Below are 7,605 nucleotides of genomic sequence, written 5' to 3' on the forward strand. Positions count from 1 at the left end.
ATATCAATACATGTTGATTGATAAATGAGAGAGCCTCTTCCCAATATTAACTTCACCATTGTTTTCTTGCACTACAATCAAGTTTCCTATGCTGGTACGCTCTGCATTTTGCTAGGCAGCTGCCCTTGAAGGGTGTTAGATATCTGGAATATACAGCATGACCTTTTTTCTGTCCCTGCTTATGTCCTGTGCCCTGCTTATCTCTGCCTCAGACCAAGTACCTGTGTTGTGGAATAGATCAGACATAAATTAATATATTAGGTAAAGCAGTCAGGCTCTATTAATTTTATCTAATCAGTGGCTAATTTATGGCTTTTGCCTTGCAGCATAGGTGAGGCAAAGCTTGCATTTGCCCACAGCAAACATTGTACACATACTTTAACCTGCATCACTGCAGGTGGATTCAGTATGAATTCTTGTTTCATAGAGATTTCAACTGTAAAGTAGTAAAATGTCAAGCAGAGTGAACCCATGCCCTTTAATGAGAGGCAGTTTTTGTAGGCTGCAATAATGGGCATTTGTAGTGGGCTCACTTACCAATTTTCTTTGGATACAAAGAGTAGGTACAGGATTTTACAAATTATAAATTAAATGTACAGGTATCTTCAGCTCAGACCAATCTATTAGCTAACATTCTTGCTTCAATGACAGTGACTGGATTAGCTTTTAAAACAGTTTATACATAAATCTTGAGGTTTAGAATGGCAGTCACATACAGTCCAGAAGCCCTGTAAAATCAAGTTGCTTCTGAAGTTTCTGATACTACTGGGGAAAATAGTCTTTTTCTTGTACTTGCTTCAGGCTGAAAGCAAAATGAACAGAAGGATAAAGTCATATACTTTTCAACTTTAAAAGAATATTGTTCATTTTATTGTGCTTGTTTTTCAGGTGTGCTGTATTGAGGCGAATGCATTGCAATACTGAACATTTGAAAATGAGAATAATAAGTGACAAATGAGGTAGACTTTATAAATTCTTGTGTTTCTGCAGTTAGCAGCCCCCACCGTGAATTTCAGAGGCACTTACAGCTTGTGTGAGCCCTTGAAGAGCTCACCCGTTGGCAAAGTGGGTGGGTGCTTCCTTTGGGCATTTCTCAGGACTGGTAGGGCCATAGCCCCAGGGCCAGAGGAGATCCATGGGTGCTTTCTGCTGTGCCTTGGTACCCAGGGGAAGCACAGCAGCCCTCAGGACTGACCCCTAAGGTACATATTTGAGCATTTTGCTGAGCTGGATTAGGATAAATTGTAGGCCCTTCCCTACAGTTGTAGGCTCTTCCCAAGATCCATAGGTAGCTTGTTTTAAATGGAGTGTTAAAAAGCAGAAATCATAGCGAAAAGATTCTTTCCACCAGAACACATCATAGTTGAGATGAAAACACTTCTAGGGACCTGTGAAATGTTCCTAAACACTCCTGTGTACCACCTCAAGCAGGAAGACATATGGTGCTTGATTGGATAGAAAATGAGTTGTTTGGTACTTACGAGTCACAGGCACAACAAAATCAGAATAAAGCATGAGAAATGTTTTACCAGTTATATTTGTCACGGTCCCAATTGTCCCAACTGTGGTTATATTCAAAATGCAGATAAATGAGTATGGAATTAACGTTCTGTGACGTTCAGCAATGGCAAGGTTTAGGGTAGGACAGGCTTAGAATATTTTCATTAGGACACTTTCTGGAGGTTGTTGGGAATCTTTAGCCCAGAATCTGATGGTACTTCTTAATAAGTTGGAAGTACACACAAAATAGCATAAAACCTGAAATTCAAGTTGTTTTTTTTTCCTCTTTCAGACAGACCTTTACAGAAGACCTAAAATATTTCCCTGGCCCTTGCTGGACAGCTTGGTATGAGGTGCAGCACACAGATCATCTTTTCAAATACAGATATTGAAACAAAAAAAGAGTAATTTTTGGAGAATATTTTCCACTGTTATCAAAGTTTACCATATCATCAGAAAAAAAATATTAGTAGAATTCTACTCCTATCTGCTAATCCAGCCAAATAATTTAAGGTGCACTTCATTCTTGCCAACACTTTTATAAAATATTAATTATTTTATTTTTCTACTTAGCTTAAATACTGTGTTCTTCTAAATAATGATCCTGGGGCCTTCAGCCTGGTTGGCACATTTTGTTTCCTTGGCTGATATTTGGGGTTTTTTTGCTGTTACCTGCTCCTTTTTGTGTCTTCTAGACACTGCCTGCTGTGAGCAGTTATCACCCTCCTTTCAGCCATATGGTCTGGACACACAGGAGGGCGGGGCCCTTCCCATGGCCATGGTGGGAAAGGGGAATCAAACAACCAAAACTGAAAAGGTGGAGATATTCCTCCCCCCATTTTCCTTAGTGGTGAGATGTAAACTTTACCACCAACCTTTCCTCCTTTAAGAGAGATTAAACTGAATTGACTGGAATGAAAATTCACAGCCAGTTTGGTTCTGCCAGATGAATACTTGTACTTACTCCAGCAGCAAAAGAAAGCTCCTGTAAAAAACAGGTGAGGAAGCAGACTGGATAGAAACGGGAGCAAGGTGTGAGAGAAGGGAAGCAGCAGACGTGGCATAATATTTGGAGTCTAACTTCATTGAAATCTTAGTTTAGGAACATCAGAAGCTTTTGATCTAAAGGCCAGAAGCTAAGTCTGTTGTAACTAGGAGTAGATACTGGTACCTGCTGCAAGTCAAAATTACATTTGTTTTATGAATATATTTACTGTATTTGTTAGAATGACCAATATTTACTGCAGAAAAGAGGAAATTATATCCCCCTCTCTGAGAAAAGTGGTATTTAAGAGTTGTAACTATCTTTTTTAATGGAAGGCATGAGGTTCTTATACATTAAACAAATGATCTTGCGACCATAATTTTAGTACCACTAACTTAAATTTTTGGTCACAAATAATTTATTAAATTTAGTGTCTAACTATTACTGAGGACATGTGCTTGGCCTGAGCTAGATCACACTGATCTGCCAGACCTTGATCCATGTCAGCAGGGTTGCAGGGGCCTGTTTGTGTTTCAGCATTCCTAAAGTTTGTTTCTTCTGTTTTCCTGTGTTCTGGCATTAGATTATGTCTGGAAGATGTAGTGATCCCCGAAAATATTGTTCTCTACATGCACATTTTTTTTTTATATGTCTTCCAGTTATTTTTAAGGTAAATCAAAACGGGATTGGTAAGAAATTATTTTTCTCCTTTCTGTCTACATTTCTTTGGTTTGGATAGGAAGATTTGTTAAGGAACAGATGGAGTAATTTGGTAAATAACATGGAGGACTGGGAAAGGAGATTATTTCCATAATCAAAAGCAATATATATTTTTATTATAATGTCCAGCCTGGATATAAAATGAGTCAGAGAATTGAAATAAATAAACAGGAAACTTGAAAATAAAAGTCTTATGCAATTAGCATCATAGAATCAAAGGAATGACTTGATTTGGAAGAGACTTCAGAGTTACTAGTGAGATTAGTGGGAGCTATTTTTATTTATCATTACATCTCTCAAATGACTACTGGATAATGATTATGTGAAATTGCATTTAAAAAATAAAAGAATGAGTCTGAGGTAAGTGCCAAATTGTTTTTAAAGACAGAACTCCACACCTGTTCAGGGAAAATAAGGTGATAGGGGTTTTTTTTGTCTAGTTGGATGATAATGTAAATACTATTCTTAAAGAAGGCCCATCATTCCTGTTCAGCAGAATGGCTATGTACTCCATTTTGTATCTTCCCTTAGCCTACTATTTGCTATTTACAAGGCATATTTAAGAGTAGTGGTGTTTCCATTCTTCCCAGAGAACATGTAGTCTATTCTAAAGGACACTAAAAACAGAACTAGAGGTATCCAGACCACATGCAACCCAGAAATCTCACCCTACCAGAGATTCTATATAGGGTATATTCTATAGAGGGTATAATCTATTCTGCAGCCCTGTGTTCCAAAATGCAGAGCTGGTTCTGCAAGGAACTCTTGTAGATCCCAGCAGCAAATGAAACTTCTCAGCACCCAGGAGGACACCAGGATCTCTGTTTTTGCAGTCCCCAGCTTACAGGACATGAAGGTGTAAATGTGCTTTGCAAGGACCTATTCTATTGTTTGCAGTACAGCAGAACTGCTTCTTTTGGATGGATGCAAGTATTTGACTTGGAAGTCTTAACTCATTTGTCCTTTGGCTATCAGGTTATTATGGGAGAAAACATGTCCTGCAGAGCAAGCAAACCCAAGAGAGGGACAGTTCAGTGTAATCCTTTGGCCTACAAGCATAGTAATGCTTTCAGTTGAAATTATCAAATATATTCTATGTGCTCAGGATTTTTTTTCATCTGATTAAAAGCTAATGAGGAATATGAATACCAAATATGATTTGTCACTTGAATCAGTAATTAATAATCACAGACTGAGCTGTCTTTAAACAGCTAGTTCTAAATAAACTGGGTTGATACGATGTCAGCTTTAAAAATCAGCCAGATTTGAAATGGATATCAAGGGTGCTTTCAAAAAGCCTATTACAGGAGTAACTGTGTAAGACAGAACTAGGTGTATGCATTAATATTTGAGCTGTCAGATTTGCTATTCAATTTACATGTCAAGTGTCAATCTGATGGGCTATCTTGATAAATCCCTACAAACCATACTCCTACTTAGTGCAGAAACTTTCTTGTTTGACAGTTCACATTTAGAGTCTTCTAGTGAGGCTCTTTTTCCTTTGAAACTAAATACAAGGTTGTAGACACACAGTTTGTGGTGATTGGGACCGGGCTGTGGGAGCCTCATCCCCAGTGGGCACAGCTGTGAGGAGCAGGTGAGCAGCACTGACAGCAATGAGCCATGGAGTGCCCAGGTGCACTGAGCAACCTCCAAGGGAACAGAGGGCACACAGGTGCCGTGCATCAACATGAGGGGATAAAAGGCTGGGCTGAAGAACAAGGAGGGCAGATGCTTGCGCTTCTGATTCTGGGTGGTGGTGCTCTGTGTATTGTGGCCGTCTCAACTGTGATGCATGCCGTGACACAAGGTACCATCCTAGCCCATAGAAAACGTCCTCACACACACAAGAAAACATCCTCACACACACAGACAGGCTCTGGGAGTCAGCAGGTGAGTGGTGATATGTGGTGATACCTTACCAGGGATCTGGGCTGGGGGAGGACACGCAATGGAACCCTTTGCTCCTCTTAAGGGGATTGTTATCTCTTCTGCTGCAACATTGGCTTTAATGGGAGTTTTCTCCATCAACTGCAATAATTTTGCTAGGCCCTAACAAAAGAGGTGAGTGTAGGCTTTAAGATATTTTACTTAGGAAAGGATTATTATTTACCTTTTTAATCATCAACTGTAAGTGTGTCTGGGGTGTTTACTTTTCCCACTAAAGATTCTACCCAAATCTTGTACTGTTTCACAGAGGCACAATTACATCCTCATAGCAAATAAAATCCTGAGAAGTTACACATCTCTCCACTGGTTGAAGCTGCAGTTGTTGGAGCAATATTATCCTATCATTCGGGCATATTACCAGCAGCATGAAGGACAGTTCTTTGTCCCACATCAAAAGACTAAGGCTATACTTTAGACTTTTTTATGTCACTCCATCAGACTGAAAAATCTGAAATAATTCACCTTGCATTTAAAGAAAATTCTCTTTTTAATCTTAGAGTTGACATCCTTGTTAAGCATTCAGCTTCAGATAGCAACATCTTTTTCTCCTGAATATTCTGCTGTGATGGGTTAAAGAGGTAACAAAAAAAAAGAAAGAAAAGAATATATGTTTTACTATTTAGTATAAGTACTGTGTCTTTTCTTTTGATTGATATTTTAGAATGTCAGATAAATTACTAGTGAATGTTTATTATTTTATGCAAGAAATTATGTAATACATTTCTGCTTTACAAGTCAATATGTAGATTTGTACATGACACCATTTTTATCACATCTTGTGAATTTATGGTTACTTTTTTCACTTGAATACCAGGTACGCTTTCCAGACTAAGGAATTTAATTATTACTACTGAACATTATTATTAGCAGAGATCATTATTAGACTAAAGTGTAACTCATGCTCTTTTGTAGAAAGACAGAGAAGTTTTACTTGATAACAAGGGCAAGATTAGTCCCCTCTTTTGTCAGAGAATTCCTGATAGACTGAACCAGGAAGGAAGTGAAGGGAAACAGGGGGGAGGGGGTAGAAATAAGGAAGAGCAGAGAGAGAGGAGGAGGGAAAGGTAGAGAAAATAGGAAAAATTATTTAGGCACTGAAAGTCAAAATTGACATCTTAATCCTGACTAAATCCACAAGTTAAAGTCCCTCTATCCTCTATACATGCCTCTAGCCATGAAAATTGTTCTGCTTTGCTGAAAATTCCTCATATTCCTACAGTTCCTGCTTTCGTGCATGTCCATGGCCGCCTTGCTCTAGCTCTGCTGTGACCTCTTGGTGATGTTCTCATACCGATGGTAATGGATTATGTGATGGGTGACTGTGTGATCAGGACATGTGTGACAGAAAATTTATACCCACAAACAGAGACAAGTGGGACTGTGGAACTGTTTGAACTTTAGTTTCTCCTGAACCAAGCTGGGCCCAGACTGTTACTCTCAAAGGGGAAAGGACAGCACATCAACCCCTATATTAATTTAGTCTCCTTCTGCCAGCTGGTTTCATGAACTACAAGAGATGATGGCATATCCTTAATATTCTTTGACAGTGCAATATTTTTACTTAGACTGTCTATTCCAGAATGATGCTTCTCTGATAGAATGGCCAGTCAATCTCACAGCATGATAGAAAACAGATGTAAGATTAGGATGCAAAGTAGTTTTCCAGATACTTGGTCCCAGCATGCTGTACAACCCAGCCCTAGAGTTAACCAGGCAAGTGCTGACACATGTCTTATAGCAAAATATCACTCACAGCCACAGTTCAAAGGCCTTGCTACCCTCCAGGGCAATTAATACAGCATCACATTCAACGGTGCTTGAACCAAATCCATGGGACTCTCAGGGGAGGAATAGGGAAGCAATCTCAGGGCTCAGACATGAGCAGCATGCTGCTGCAGCTGAAGTTTCAGTCCCTAGGAACACACATGAGAATGCCTGTGTGACAATGCATTATAAAAAGCAGATTCTTCTGCAATTAACATTTTTGACAACAGTCTCATTAGGTTCACTAAGTAGAAGTTCAGACTCTAGATATGGATTTCCACTTTTCAAAATATTTATCACAAAGGAAGTGCTGAGTGTTTGGAAACTGTCTTTTAAATGAGAAATTTAAAGACCATTTAGAACAAGTAAATAACAGATGTGTGTTGTACATATGCATTTTTTAAAATTAAGTGATATGTATATATTCAGTGATGGTGCTAGTAATACTAACAGCCAACCATAACAACTTTTGCTTCAAGTAAGTACCTGAAGTGATCACTTTTCATTTTAGAAATTATAGGGAAATTTGAATAGTAATGCTTGTATTATGCAGCATTTATCCAACTAATGATGCTATTGAAAGTGCTGAGGCGTCTCCTGATATAATTTAGTACTTGGTGTGAATGGGATTTGATGGCCAGCCTGTACCTGGGCTGCCTGAAATTAACTGTGTCTATGATATAATT

At 38.7% G+C, this 7,605-nt stretch overlaps 1 long non-coding RNA gene across 1 annotated transcript in view; it reads left to right on the forward strand.

Annotated features, from left to right (window-relative positions):
- Positions 1–1,182, forward strand: part of LOC137479575 (uncharacterized) — a 335,528-nt gene extending 334,346 nt beyond the window's left edge. The window contains exon 4 of the long non-coding RNA XR_011002352.1: positions 889–1,182. This is a non-coding gene — a long non-coding RNA (uncharacterized lncRNA). The remainder of the gene's footprint in view (positions 1–888) is intronic.
- Positions 1,183–7,605: the final 6,423 nt, after the last annotated feature.

The sequence above is a fragment of the Anomalospiza imberbis genome, chromosome 10 (genome assembly GCF_031753505.1).
Source record: "Anomalospiza imberbis isolate Cuckoo-Finch-1a 21T00152 chromosome 10, ASM3175350v1, whole genome shotgun sequence".
Lineage (NCBI taxonomy): Eukaryota > Metazoa > Chordata > Aves > Passeriformes > Viduidae > Anomalospiza > Anomalospiza imberbis.